Here is a 15967-nt window from a genome sequence, read left to right as displayed (position 1 = left end):
TGTGTGTGTGTGTGTGTGTGTGTGTGTGTGTGTGTGTGTGTGTGTATGTGTGTGTGTGTATGTATATATATATATATATATATATATATATATATATATTTATATATATGCACAAATTTCACAAGTCACACGTGAATCACAAATATGCAGTCCACTAGGAAAAGGAAAAACACACGGAGTCCGAGCGCTTTCGTGATATATTCACATTATTAAACAAAATTATGTGCTGGCACAAATGTTTTTTCGTTTAATGATAAATATTACAAGCAAAAATTTGGCTGTTCAATGGGATCTAATCTCTCCCCAGTGCTAGCAAACTTATACATGGAATATTTCGAGACGGTACTTCTGCAGGACATAAAACCCCACGGAATGTTTTGGTATAGATATGTGGATGACATCTTTACGATTTTGGATGAAGAGTGAGGTTCCTTTAATGATTTCTTCAACAAACTCAACCTCCTAACTGCTAACATTAAATTCAAAGTGGGATGGGAAGTGGATAATAGTTTACCATTTTTGGACATCTTAGTCATGAGACATCAGGACCATCTTTCTTTCACAGTGTACAGAAAACCCACGCACACTGGGAGCTATGTACACTTCTTTAGTTACCATCCTGACAATATCAAATATAGTGTTGCTTCGGGTCTTTTTCTAAGGGCACTAAGACTAAGCAGCCCATCTTACTTGGATTCGGAAATTCTAACCATAAGAAATCAATTAAGAAGATTAGGGTACCCAGACTGGTTTACAAACAAAGCCTTAAGTAAGGCCAAAACTAGTTACTATAAATCCACTTCCCACCCATCTCAGCATCATAAATGGAACAAAAATTGCCTAGAACTTCCTTATAACAAATCTATCAATAATTTTTCCCAAATGCTACCAAAAGACAACATAAAAATAATTTATAGTTACCCCAATAGTTTATTCAGAAAAGTAGTCAACGTTCATCACAGAACAACAGTAGACACAGACCTCGGAGTTTACAAATTACCCTGCTCAGGATGTGATGAAGTGTATTGGGGACAAACGGGTAGAGAATTAAAAACAAGAATAAAAGAACATAAAAATTCAGAAAAATACGCACAACAGAACTCCGCGGTATTTTAACACGTCGCCAACAATAATCACTGCATAAATTGGGACGAGGCCAAAATAATTTTCAAATCAAAATGTAGTTATAAAAGGAAAATTATTGAATCTTCCTTAATCAAACAATTCCCAAAATTTAAAATTTCAACAGGACAATGATCACCTGATTATATAACCACCTTGGCAGTTAATAAATTACTTCCTTATATTGTAAAAGCGGACGACTTGCCACAAAGTCCGCGCGGCAACTTAGACGCCACCTGATATGAAATGTCCATGTTCCCTCACTCCACCTCTCTCCTCTGTATATAACTAATGTGTTTTCTTTTGTCTATGTATTCCGCTTGAAGAGGATCACAGCAAGTGTTCGAAATATACGGAAATCGTTATTTCCTTTCTTTTCTTAAATCCAATCAATAGTGGATTTTTAGTGCATATATATATATATATATATATATATATATATATATATATATATATATATATATATATATATATATATATATATATATATATATATACACGATCCAAACAAGCTTCGGCAAACTCTGAAGACCATAGAAGTTCACACTATGCCTAGTAACAAGGCAGACAGTATAGGATTCATGATAAACGGCGAGCTTAACTCTGATAAGAACACCTTAAATAGCTAACCACTTCAACTCCTTTTTCACAACCATAGCCACTAAACTAGTAATATCCCTCCCGAAAGTTTCTGGGAAGTTTGGGCTGGGATACGTTCAGTACTATAAAGATAAGTCCACAAAGTGCTTCCAACTATATGAGACCACTCAAGAAGAAGTGTTTAAATTACTGGCTAACATAATTGTCAATAAAGCTACAGGGCTAGACGATATTCCTGCGAGGTTTGTTAAGGATGGGGCCACAATTATAACTCCTCCAATAACTCACATAATAAATTTGTCTATCAGTTCAGGATTTATCCCAAGCGACATGAAAAGGGCTCGGGTAACACCTCTTTTATAGGAAAAACTCGAAAACTGAGGCAGTTAGAAACCTACCTCAGGGAACGTAATCTACTATACGCCTCGCAATCTGGTTTTAGATCAAACTACTCAACAGACACCAGCTTAATATACCTTTACGATCTGATAAAACAGGAATGCGACAGAGGTAACTACACGGGTTTAGTTTTGTCGGATCTACAAAAGGCATTTGACACAGTGGACCATGATATTCAGGCATTAGGAGTGGCGAATATTGGCTGGTTCAAGTCCTACCTCACAGGTCGCAAACAGCTTGTACAGGTAAATGGAGCCTGCTCAGGTGACAAAGAGATAAATTGTGGTGTACCGCAAGGTTCAATTCTGGGACCGCTTCTATACCTGGTCTATATTAACGACATGCCATGTGCGTTGAACTTAAGTTACTGCTCTATGCAGATGACTCCGCACTAATTTTCTCAGGTAGGGGCCCAGTTGAAGTACAGGAGGCCCTGAGTGTTGAACTGTTATCATTCCAGGACTGGCTCGTGGATAACAAGCTGTCTTTACACCTTGGTAAAACGGAAAATATTGTCTTCGCATCAAAACCCAACCTCAGGAAACACCGCGGTGTACAGGTCAGATGTGGGGATAATGTCTTGGAGTCAAAACAAGATGTAACTTATTTTGGAATACCCTTAAATCAGTCCCTCTCAGGGAATGCCTTAACGGATAAGATTGTATCCAAGTGTTCACATAAAGTCAACACAGGTTCACATAAAGTCAACACAGGTTGCACAAAATAAGACCATTAGATTCATGCTAAATTTACCTCAGCGTAGTCATATTGGTATAGATGAATTTAGCAAAGTAGGAATGTTACCTGTAAAATATCGTGTCCATCAGCTGAAACTAAATCATGTTTACAATGTCGTTCATAATTATGCTCCTTCATATGTGAGCTGTAATTTTACGTTATCTGCTGAGAACCGGACCCTGAACAGTCAAGGGTTCCTTCACTAAAAACAGCTTTCTCTTCACAGGTGTTCATCTATGGAACTCACTACCTATGTCCATTAAGCAGTCAAATAACAAGGTTACTTTCAAGAAAAAAGACAAGGATTACTATATGTCTCAGCTATGGACCGAGAACAGCCTTGATCTTATGTAGTTGAGTCAGTAAATTCATGTGTAGACGTCAGTAGTGTACCAGAAATTACAAAGGAAGAAGTAGAATTTGCTCTAAAAACTATGAAACGAGGAAAAGCACCTGGGGAAGATGGTATATCAATAGATCTATTGAAAGACGCAGGGAAATTTGTTCATATTAAATTAGCTCAGTTGTACACCCAGTGCTTACGTCAACAAGGCGTTCCTGATGCGTGGTGCAATGCTATAGTGATTTTGCTTCATAAAAAAGGAGACCAGAAGGACCTTAGTAACTATCGATCGATTAGCTTGCTATCAAACGTATATAAAGTATTCTCCAAGATCCTTACAAATAGACTAAGTCAAGTTTTAGATGGAAACCAACCGAGAGAACAGGCAGGCTTTAGGAGCGGATATTCGACTCCAGACCATTTGCAGGCGATAAACCAACTAATCGAGAAAACGACAGAATACAATATACCTCTATGTTTAGCTTTTGTAGATTACGAGAAGGCCTTTGACTCGGTAGAACAAATAGCAATACTAAACTCGCTACGCAAGCAGGGTACAAACGAACAGATCGTAAAAGTTTTAGAAAAGATTTATGCGAAAGGTACCGCTATAATTCGACTACATAAAGATACAGAGAAGATCAAGATCGAGAAAGGAGTACAACAAGGCGATACAATTTCACCCAAATTATTTACAGCTTGTTTGGAAGATATTTTCAGAAGGTTGAGTTGGGAAAAGAAAGGGTTGGAGATTAATGGTGAATATTTGAACCACCTAAGATTTGCGGATGACATTATTCTTATTTCAGAAAGAGAAGAAGACTTGCAAGATATGCTGAGGGATCTAAACAAGGAAAGTCTCAAAGTAGGTTTAAAAATGAATAAGAGTAAAACCAAAGTAATGTTCAACACGAAAGTTCAAAGTAAAGAGGTTGTAATTTATGGTGAGAGTCTTGAGGAAGTTGAAGAGTATAATTATTTAGGCCAGATGGCGAAGGTGACGAAAGATTATGATAATGAAATAAAAAGACGCATTACAATTGGTTGGAAAGTGTTTGGTAAGTATTATAAAAACCTGAGAGGTTCTACCTTTAAGTTTGAAACGTAAAGATTACATACATATACCAAGGCTTTTTCCCCTTACAAGGGAGGTAGCCAAAAAGGAAAAGGCATAAAATCATTCCCACCCATTCCATCCCTAAATACATTCCACTCCCCTCCACCCTCCCTCCCATCTTAGCACCTCCTTGATGACAGGTCATCCCTGCACCTTGTCCACTGCCCTGGGTCAGAGCCAGTGTCGCAAGACACAGCACATCCGCAGCAAGGCTGCTTCATTAAATCGGCGACCCCCTCTCCGTCCCCCCATGCATAACAGGAGAAGACGGGGAGAAATCCCTTCGGGCTGCGTCAAATTTTGCTCACACATACTACCTCACCCCCCATCCCCCCACCCATTCCACCTCATGCATCACATCATCCATATACAACCATTCTACATTCACCCCTGTCTTCTGTCCTCTCCCGTCCTTCCTCAACAGACATTCCCCTCTTCCCCAAAGCCCCCTTCACCCCATAGGACGTCCCCTCATGTTCACTCCCTCCACATCTGCCTTCCATACCTCTTTTACTAGTCTTTCTTCACTCATTCTTTCCATGTGTCCAAACCATCCTAATACTCTTTCATTAACCCTATCTCCCAGCTCCCTTTCCACCCCTGTTCTCCTCCTCACCTTCTTATTTCTCACTCTATCTAGCCAAGTAGCCCCCATCATACTTCTCAGACACCTCATCTCAAACACATTCAAACTCCTTCTTTCTTCCTCTCTTATATTTCATGTTTCTGCCCCATACAGTGCTGTTGGCACAATCACTCCTTCATACAGTCTCCTCTTAGCATCCATTCCCAAATGTCTATTCCTCATTATACTTTTTAATCCACCAAGGCATTTACTCGCTTCTCTCAATCTACATTCTACCTCCACCTTCACTCCACCTTTTCCTGCCACATTTGCACCCAAGTATCTAAAACTATCCACTTCCTCCAGTCGCACTCCCTTAATGCTCACTTCCAGTCTGCTGTCATTTTCAACCCTTGTACATTTCATCACCTTACTTTTACCCACATTTATATTCAGCGTTCTTCTTTCACACACTCTCCCAAACTCTGCCACCAACTTCCTCAATCCCTCCTCCGATCCTGCCACAAGCGCAGTGTCGTCCGCAAACAACAGCTGGCTCACCTCCCACTTTTCTCCATTTTCTTTAACCATCTCCAATCCCTGACCCACCACCCTTGCATTTACCTCTCGCACCACCCCATCCATGTACAAGTTGAACAGCCAGGGCGACATAACGCATCCCTGACGAAGTCCCACCTTTACCTCGAACAATTTACTCTCTCCATTTCTAATCCTGACACATGCTCTACTACTCTCGTAAGAACTCTTGACAGCTCCTAGAAGCTTTCCTCCTATTCCGTATATCCGCAAAACCTCCCACAGTGCCTTCCTGTCTACCCTGTCGTAAGCCTTTTCCAGATCCATAAAAGCCAATGTAATAGTACTGGGAGACCTTAATGCTAGGGTGGGAAATGGTCCAATCGATGGAGTGGTTGGGAAGTGTGGAGTTCCAGGAAAGAATCGTAGTGGAGAGTTGATGGTGGAAATGTGTCTAGAGAGTTGATGATAGCAAATACAGTGTTTCGGAAGAAAGTCAAGCATAAGTACACATGGGAGAGGGTGGTGGAGGGAAGGGTGGTAGATAGAGCGCTAATGGAATATGTAGTGGTAAATAGGATTATGATAGGAAGAGTTAAGGATGTACATGTGCTAAGGGGAGAGGGTGGGGGAATATCAGATCATTTTTTGGTGGAAGGTAAGCTGAGAGTGGAGGATAGATGGAGAAAGAGGAAAGGGACAAAAGGTAGGGAGGTTCTTAGAGTGAACTCCTTGAATGAAAAGGGAAAGGAGAAGGAGTACGAAAAGAAGCTGAAGGAGGAGTGGGAGGGAGTAAAGGATGGAGCAGAGATGGGGGTGGAGGAGGAATGGGGATGGTTCAAGGAGGGAGTCTTAAAGTGTGCAAGGATGGTGTGTGGAACAAGAAGGACAGGGGGTAATAGAAGAAAGGGTAGTGAGTGGTGGGATGAGGAAACAAAGAAGGTTGTAGAAGAGAAGAAGCGAGCATTCACAGATTGGTTACAAAAGAGGACGGGGGAGTCATATGAGACGTACAAAGAAAAGAAAAGAGAAGTAAAGCAAAAGGTAAAGGTTGCAAAGAGGAGAGCAGATGTGAAATGGGGTAGGAGTATGACAGAAAATTTTGAAAGTAATAAAAAGATGTTTTGGAAAGAAATTAAGAGAGGAAGAGGAGGCGAATCAAGTAGGGAAGAAAAGGTAAAAGGTACAGATGGAGAGATGATAATGGAAGAGATGGCAGTAAGGGGAAGATGGGCAGAATATTTTAGGGAGTTGCTAAATGTGAAGGAGGATAGGGAGGGAAAGATAGCTGCAATGGGAAATGCGAAGAAAATGAGAGTGATGAGTGAGGAGAATGGAGGAGAAATAAGGAAGGATGAGGTGAAGGCAGTTGTAAAGATGATGAAAGCAGGTAAGGCACCTGGTCTGGATGGATGCCATGCAGAATGTCTGAAAAAGGGAGGTTCAGTGATGGTGGACTGGTTGGTGAGGTTATTTAATGTTTGCTGGAGAGAGGGTAGAGTACCGGAGGACTGGAGAAGTGCCTGTATAGTTCCTCTTTACAAGGGAAAAGGGGACAAGTGTGAATATAGTAGTTTCAGAGGGATTAGCCTGTTAAGTGTAGTAGGGAAGGCTTATGGGAGGATCTTAATTGAGAGGATTAGGAGAGGAACAGAAGGAGTAATTGGTGAGGAACAGTGTGGATTCAGGACAGGTAGAGGTTGTGTAGATCAGATCTTTGTGGTAAGAAAGATATGTGAGAAAGATATAGGAAAGGGGAAGTATGTTTTTTTGGGATTTTATGGATCTGGAATAGTCTTATGATTGTGTAGACTGAAAGGCACTGTGGGAGGTTATGCGGATATACGGAATAGGAGGAAAACTTCTGGGAACTGTCAAGAGTTTTTATGAGAGTAGTAGAGCTTGTGTCAGGATTAGAAATGGAGAGAGTGAGTGGTTTGAAGTAAAGGTGGGACTTCGTCAAGGATGCGTTATGTCACCCTGGCTGTTCAACTTATACATGGATGGGGTGGTGCGAGAGGTGAATGCTAGGGTAGTGGGTCAGGGATTGGAGATGGTTAAAGAAAATGGAGAAAAGTGGGAGGTGAGCCAGCTGTTGTTTGCGGACGACACTGCGCTTGTGGCAGGGTCAGAGGAGGGATTGAGGAAGCTGGTGGCAGAGTTTGGGAGAGCTAAAGATAAATGTGGGTAAAAGTAAGGTGATGAGATGTACAAGGGGTGAAAGTGGCAGTAGACTGGAAGTGAACATTAAGGGAGAGCGACTGGAGGAAGTGGATAGTTTTAGATACTTGGGTGCAAGTGTAGCAGGAAAAGGTGGAGTGAAGGTGGAGGTAGAATGTAGATTGAGAGAAGCGAGTAAATGCCTTGGTGGATTAAAGAGTGTAATGAGGAATAGACATTTGGGAATGGATGCGAAGAGGAGACTGTATGAAGGAGTGATTGTGCCAACAGCACTGTATGGGGCAGAAACGTGGAACATAAGAGAAGAAGAGAGAAGGAGTTTGAATGTGTTTGAGATGAGGTGTCTGAGAAGTATGGTGGGGGTTACTAGGCTGGATAGTGTGAGAAATGAGGAGGTGAGAAGGAGAACAGGGGTGAAAAAGGATTTGGGAGATAGGGTTGATGAAAGAGTATTAGGATGGTTTGGACACATGGAAAGAATGAGTGAAGAAAGACTAGTAAAAGAGGTATGGAAGGCAGATGTGGAGGGAGTGAACATGAGGGGACGTCCTAGGATGAGGTGGATGGATGGGGTGAAGGGGGCTTTGGGGAAGAGGGGAATGTCTGTTGAGTAAGGAAGGGAGAGGACGGAAGACAGAGGTGAGTGGAGAATGGTTGTATATGGATGATGTTGTGATTGCATGAGGAGGAATGGGCGGGGGGGTGGGGGTGGGGTAGTATGTGTGAGTAAATTTTGACGCAGCCCGAAGGGATTTCTCCCCGTCCTCTCCTTATATGCAAGGGGGGATGGAGAGGGGGGGTCGCCGATTAAATGAAGCGGCCTTGCTGTGGATGTGCTGTGTCTTGCGACACTGCTTCTGACCCAGGGCGGTGGGCAGGGTGCAGGGATGACCCGTCATCCAGGAGGTGCTCAGATGAGAGGGAGGGTGGGAGGGGTGTGGAGTGTATCTAGGGATGAAATGGGTGGGAGTGTTTTTATGCCTTTCCCTTTTTGGCTACCTCCCTTGAAAGGGGGAAAAAGCCTTGGTATATGTATGTATGTATAAAAGCCCAAAAAACATCCTTCCCCTTTCCTATAGCTTCCTCATATATCTGTCTTACCACAAAGATCTGATCTACACAACCTCTTCTCGTCCTAAATCCACACTGTTCCTCACCAATTACTCCCTCTGTTCCTCTCATAATCCTCTCAATCAAGATCCTACCATAAGCCTTCCCAACTACACTTAACAAACTAATCCCTCTGAAACTACTACACTCACACTTGTCCCCTTTTCCCTTGTAAAGTGGAACTATACAGGCATTATTCCAGTCCTCTGGCACTCTACCCACTCTCCAGCAAACATTAAATAACCTCACCAACCAGTCCACCATCATTGTACCTCCTTTTTTAAGACATTCTGCATGGCATCCATCCAGACCAGGTGCCTTACCTGCTTTCATCATCTTAACAACTGCCTTCACTTCATCCTTCCTTATTTCTCCTCCATTTTCCTCACTCATCACGGTCATTTTCTTAGCATTTCCCACTGCAGCTATCTTTCCTTCCCTATCCTCCTTCACATTAAGCCACTCCCTAAAATATTCTCCCCATCTTCCCCTTACTGCCTTCTCTTCCATTATAATCTCTTCATCTGCACCTTTTACCTTTTCTTCTCTACAATCAATGCATTCTGCCAGCCATAATCTACGGGTGTGAGACTTGGAAGCTGACGAGGGCGATGGAAACAAAGGAGAATGGAGAGATCAATGATGGGAATAACACTGAGAGACCGAAAGAGAGCAAATTGGGTGAGAGAGCAGACTAGAGTGAAAGATATTGTGAAGGCAGTAAAAGAGAGGAACTGGAATTAGGCAGGTAAGTTGGTGCGAACGACTGACGAGCGGTGGAGCAAGTGTGTTACTGAGTGGATGGCTCGAGATAGGAAGCGTGGAAGAGGGAGACCAGACAGAAGGTGGAGAGACAAGATCGGGAAGCTTGCAGGATTGACGTGGCAGAGGACGGCACGGTCGTGTGATTCAAGCAATGGAATTAGGATGGCTGATTTGATTGATTGATTGATATATATGCATATATATATGTGTGTGTGTGTGTGTGTGTGTGTGTGTGTGTGTGTGTGTGTGTGTGTGTGTGTGTGTGTGTGTGTGTGTGTGTGTGTGTGTGTGTGTGTGTAAATATATATAAATATGAATTGAATAGACACAAACAAAAATGTATTTCTGCTCTTATTTAATGCTTAATGTTATTCAAATTTACCTAATATCTTATATTTACCTAGATTTATGTTTCAGACTACATACAAGATTAATCAAGCATGCCACGAACCAGAGGAGCAGTAGACCTATCTGAATTTCAGCGGGGTCGTATTGTGAGTCAACATAAAGGTGGACTTAGTCAACGCAAAATATCCGAAAATCTATCAATACTCCTTTTTACTGTTAATAGAATGCTTGTACAATTCACCAGAGAGGGCAAGAAGGGCACAAAACTTCATTCAGGTCATCCCGGGCCCTCAGAAAGAACCTTGCTTCTTGTCAAAAGAAATGTCGAAGAGGATCCACGTTGCAAGGCCTCTGACATAACAACACAATTTGATGTCAGTCCCAGGACAGTTGTCAGGTATCTCCACAGCTGGATTACTATGGCAGAGTTGTAAGAAGGAAGCCACTCCTTCGTCCAGCCAATATCAAGCGCAGAAAGGATTGGGTTGTTGAGATGATGGAGAGACCTGTGGCATTTTAGAGCACTGTCACTTTCTCTGATGAGTCACGATTCGCATTATTTTCTGACAGTGGAAGAGTGTGGGTCTGGAGACTCTGTAATCAAGAGCTTGACCTCAAAAGGCTGCAGCCAACAGTGAAACATGGGGGCATTTCAATAATGGTGTGGGAATGCAATTTGGAGTGATGGTCGATCAGAGCTTGTGCAGTGTCAAGGAAACATCAATTCTATATTAATGTTTCTATATTAAAGGAAGGACTCATTCCAATATTCTCCAATGGTAGCATGAGTAAAAATGTCTTCCTATTTATGGAAGATGAAGCTCCTTGTCACACTGCCCAAGCAACACAAAATTGGTTGAGCCATAATGGGATCAGGAAACGTCCATAGCCAAGTCAGTCCCCGGATATGAACCCTATTGAACACATCTGGGGTATATTAGACCGACAACTTCGCAAAAAGAACAGTAAGCCATCTTCAAAGCCCGAGCTCTTAGGATCACTACGGGAAACATGGCAAGAAATCCCTCAAGATAATATTCGTGAGCTAAACACTAGCATGCCTAGAAGTGTCCTTGCATTGAAAAAAGCACAGGGGATGTCAACCAAGTATTGGCTATTCGCATTGTGACCATTTATAAGCACTTTAATTGTATCAATTGCTTGTTTAATAAATAAAAACGATTTCTCTTGGTGTCTATTAAATTCTTTCATGTCTGTGTATATGCCTGTATATATATATATATATATATATATATGTGTGTGTGTGTGTGTGTGTGTGTGTGTGTGTGTGTGTGTGTGTGTGTGTGTGTGTGTGTGTGTGTGTGTGTGTGTGTGTGTGTGTGTGTGTGTGTGTGTGTAATGTCGCTAGAGGACGAAATGTCACATTAGGATGTAATGTCATAGGACAAAATGTCGCAATGGGATATAATGACAGTGGAGGACAAAAGATCACGATGGGAAGTAATGATAGTGGAGAACAAAATATCACGATAGGATGTAATGATAATGGAGGAGAAAATATCACGGTAGGATATAATGTCAGTGATAGTGGAGAACAAAATATCACGATAGGATGTAATGATAATGCAGAAAATATCACGGTAGGATATAATATCAGTGAAGGACACAATATAATTTTAGGAGGGGATACCGGACAGAATGTCAATGAAAGCCAAAATATCATGATAGGATGTAATGTCGCTAGAGGACGAAATGTCACATTAGGATGTAATGTCATAGGACAAAATGTCGCAATGGGATGTAATGACAGTGGAGGACAAAAGATCACGATGGGAAGTAATAATAGTGGAGAATTAAATATCACGATAGGATGTAATGATAATGGAGGAGAAAATATCACAGTAGGATATAACGTCAGTAAAGGACAAAATATAATTTTAGGAAGGGATACCGGACAGAATGTCAATGAAGGCCAAAATATCAAGATAGGATGTAATGATAGTGGAAGACAAAAGATCACGATGGGATGTAATTATAGTGGAGGAAAAAATATCACAGTAGGATATAATGTCACTGGAGGACAAAATATAATTTTAGAAAGGGATGCCGGACATAATGTCACTGAACGACGGGAGGCCAGCGTGAATCACGGGGACGTAGGGGGACAAAATGTACAAAAGAGATCGGATGACCGTGAGCGACCAGATGTCCGTGATGGGGGAAATGTTAATTTTGATAGGAGAAATGTTAATGAGGCATTGAATGTCAATGAAGGACCAAATAATAATATAGAGCAAGGTATAAATAAAAAACAAAATGATAATATAAGATATGATATTGAAACTCAAAATGTGTCAAAAAGAAATAATCACGAGTTTCTTAAAACCATGTACTTTAATGCTCGTAGTATTAGGAACAAATTTCAAGAAATACAGGCGTATGTCAAAAGCGAAAATCTCGATATGATAGGAATAACTGAGACATGGTTAAATGGTACAGAGTTCGAAGCTGAATTTAATATTGCGGGATTTAAACACTTTCATCAGGATAAGAACCACAAGAAAGGTGGGGGTGTTCTATTGTACGTTAAAAACAATGTTCATGCTTGTGTTTTAGAGAAAGTGAAACAGGATGCATATGATAGTTTGTGGGTTGAGTTAACCCAAACAAATGGACAAAAAATGAATACAGGTGTAATATGTAGGCCAAAGACATTATCATTAGCAGACGACAAACTGTTATTTCAAGAACTGTCTAGTTTCTGCAACCGGGATTTATTGATAATGGGTGATTTCAATTTTACTGATATTGATTGGATGACCCTTGAACATGGCCATATAGGTAGTCGTTGATTGATTTTCTTGGTGACAATTACTTAATTCAGCATGTAAAAGAGCCCACAAGATATGGAAACTTACTCGATCTTTTGATCACTAGCCGCGAAAGCATGGTAACTGATGTAGAAGTCGGTGAATCTGTTGCAAATAGCGATCACAACTTAGTTAGATTCAAACTCCTAAACAATTTTAGAATAGATACTTGTGTTTCTAAAATACCCGATTTCAGTAAAGCTCAATTCATAGGACTACGTCAGGAGCTTCAGCTTAGAGATTGGGAGGCAAAATTAAACGAAAGACCTGTAGATCAGATGTGGGAAATATTTCAAAATACGCTCACTAAGATGATTCAAACTTACATTCCTTTTAAGGACAGACGTCCCCCAAATCAGGCTCGCCCAAAGTGGCTCGACAAAGAAACTGAAAAAGTATTGCTAAAAAGAGACAGGCTTATAAGAAATATAAGTGCTCGGGTGCATCTAATGACTATGAAAGTTATGTATCAATACAGAGATTTAAAAAAGACAATAAGAAAAAGAAAACGACAATACGAAATGAACATCGCTGATAAATCCAAAGAGAATCCCAAAGAATTCTATAGTTACATTAGAGATAAAAAGGTTGTTAGGAATCACATTGGTCCACTATTATCTGCTGACGGTCAACTTGAATATTCAAATGAAGGAATGTGTAATATCTTAAACAATTATTTTAGCTCGGTATTCGTAAACGAAACACCTCAAAGAGCCCTTAGCTCTACCCCTCCCCCCCAATCCCATTACGTAATACAAACTCAACCAGCTAAAGGCATATAAACAAGAAATAAAGATAGGTACCAACAGCTGGCAGCACACTATCCAGACATGTACAGCAACCTACCATGTGTATTATACAAGATCTATTCATGAAAACATGAATGCACTTGGGGTCACAAAACAAGTACTCCAAGACTGACCACCAAACTCCATACTCCACTAAACTCTTCCATACACCAGTACTACAGATAAATCTCTCCCACAAATGGAAGAGCATCACTAGAATACATCCAGGTCACCATCCAGCACTTAAACAATATCAACACAAAATAGGCCAGGTCACAGAGGCAAGTGAACATCTCTACCTGCACTGCCCCACTCTAGCCTCACCCAGTCAGCAACACAATATTTCTTCCTTAGGTGACTTATGGGTCAATCCAGTGACTTGCTGATTACCTGGTATCCATTGATCTTCAGTCAACAGGAGAGACCTGTAGGCGTCATGAGGAGCAAGTGGGTACACGAGGATGCCGATGTCAGCGTCTTGATTATATATATTGTAGTTGTACCTGCGTGACCCCTATACTCTGTAAACTGGCTTCATCATATTTTCTATGGTTATCAAAATTCACGGGTGAAAGAAAACGAGCAATACAGCAGTAACTTTATTTTTCATAATGCAAGTATTATGACGCAACATCATACGTCTGGCAGCTAATGCTGCCCGCGAGATTTTGGCCCGGAGTGAAGGGGTTAAATTCTTGTATAGTTTTTGCACACACTGTTGCCTTATCCAGTTTGTTCCAAATATCCACCACTCTGTGTAGGAAACTATTCTTTTTCAGATCTCTTCTATAAATATCCTTTTTGAGTTTCTTTTCATGTCCTCTTGTTTTTCTCTTATCCCACTTATCCAAATTGGAACTAATAACTCTGGAACAAAGAAGAGAAAGGGGAAATCTACTGACCATTTACAGAATTATGAAAGGGATGGAAGTCCTCAACAAAGATGACTTATTAAGTCATCTTTGTTGAGGACTTCCATCCCTTTCATAATTCTGTAAATGGTCAGTAGATTTCCCCTTTCTCTTCTTTGTTCCAGAGTTAGTAGTTCCAATTTGGACAATATTTGTTCGTATGTCAATTTAGAGAGAGTTGGTGCCAATTTTGTTGTTGCTCTTTGATTTCTTTACAGTATATTCTTTTTAGTACTGAGTGTCCATAGTGTTGCAGTGTACTCCAGTCCTGGTCTTATTAGTGTAACTAATATTTTCTTTACCATTTCCTCATCCAAGTAGTCAAAGGCCACTTTCATTGGTCTTAGTAAATTGAAGGTTTCTTAATCTATTTTGTTGATATGCTTGTCTGGTGACATGTCTTTGCTGATAATTACTTCTAGGTCCCTTTCCGAGCTAACTTTTTTGACTTCCTTTGTACCAATTTTATATTTCCTTGATGTTCTATTTCTACTTTTTCTAAACTCCATTATTCTAAATTTATTTTATATTATTTGTTTGTTTGTTATTATTTGTCTATTTGCTTGTTTATTATTGCTCGATTTTCATTTATTATTATTTACTATATTCCTGTTTGTTTATTATTTAACTATACCTATGCATTTATTTATTTTGTTTATTATTATTTATACTGTTCTATTTTTTTATTTATTAATTTATTTATCATTATATTTTTTTCACATCCAACCTAGTTATGGACCAAAAGGTCTCCTGTTGGCATGCTCCTCCTTTGTAAGTGAATTCCAAACTGAAACCTGTGAAAAGTCTGGGGTAAACTTACTCACTACGGTAAATATAACAAAATAAAAAAAATTAAAAAGTGTATAGACAAACTCAAAGTTAATAAAACACCAGGGCCTGACGGTTGGCATCCAAGAATCTTAAAGGAAATGAAAAATGAGATTGTTGTTCCATTAGAAATTATTTTCAAGAAATCCATCATATCCGGAGATGTCCCAAGAGAATGGAAGCTAGCTAACGTTACTCCCATATTCAGAAAAGGTGACAAAAAGAAACCAAATAACTATAGGCCTATAAGTTTGACTTCAATCGTAGGAAAAATAATGGAAACTATCATCAGAGATGCTATCGAACATCATTTAGAAAGTAACCGTTTGATAAATGATAGCCAGCATGGTTTCAGACGGAAACGTTCTTGCGTGACTAACTTACTCGAATTCTACAACACAGTTATCTCGAATTATTACAAAAGAAACAATATAGATTTAATATATCTAGACTTTGCAAAAGCTTTTGATACCGTCCCACACGAAAGACTACTTACTAAATTAGCTTTGCATGGAATAAGTGGTAGCCTATTAGGTTGGACTAGTAATTGGTTGAATGGTCGAAAACAGAGAGTTGTTTTAAATGGAAAAACTTCTAGATGGAAAAGTGTTGCAAGTGGAGTTCCTCAGGGCTCCGTTCTTGGGCCACTTCTATTCATAGTATATATAAATTATATAGACCATGGACTAAAGTCTACTGTTTCCAAATTTGCTGATGATACAAAACTGTGCGGAGTGGCAAATGATCACTCAAACCAATTGGATATTCAAGAAGATTTAGATAA

This window comes from Oratosquilla oratoria, chromosome 26 (genome assembly GCF_046742065.1).
Source record: "Oratosquilla oratoria isolate Oo_2021 chromosome 26, ASM4674206v1, whole genome shotgun sequence".
NCBI lineage: Eukaryota > Metazoa > Arthropoda > Malacostraca > Stomatopoda > Squillidae > Oratosquilla > Oratosquilla oratoria.
The sequence above is the reverse complement of the archived record's forward strand: the minus strand, read 5'-3'. Positions refer to the sequence as shown.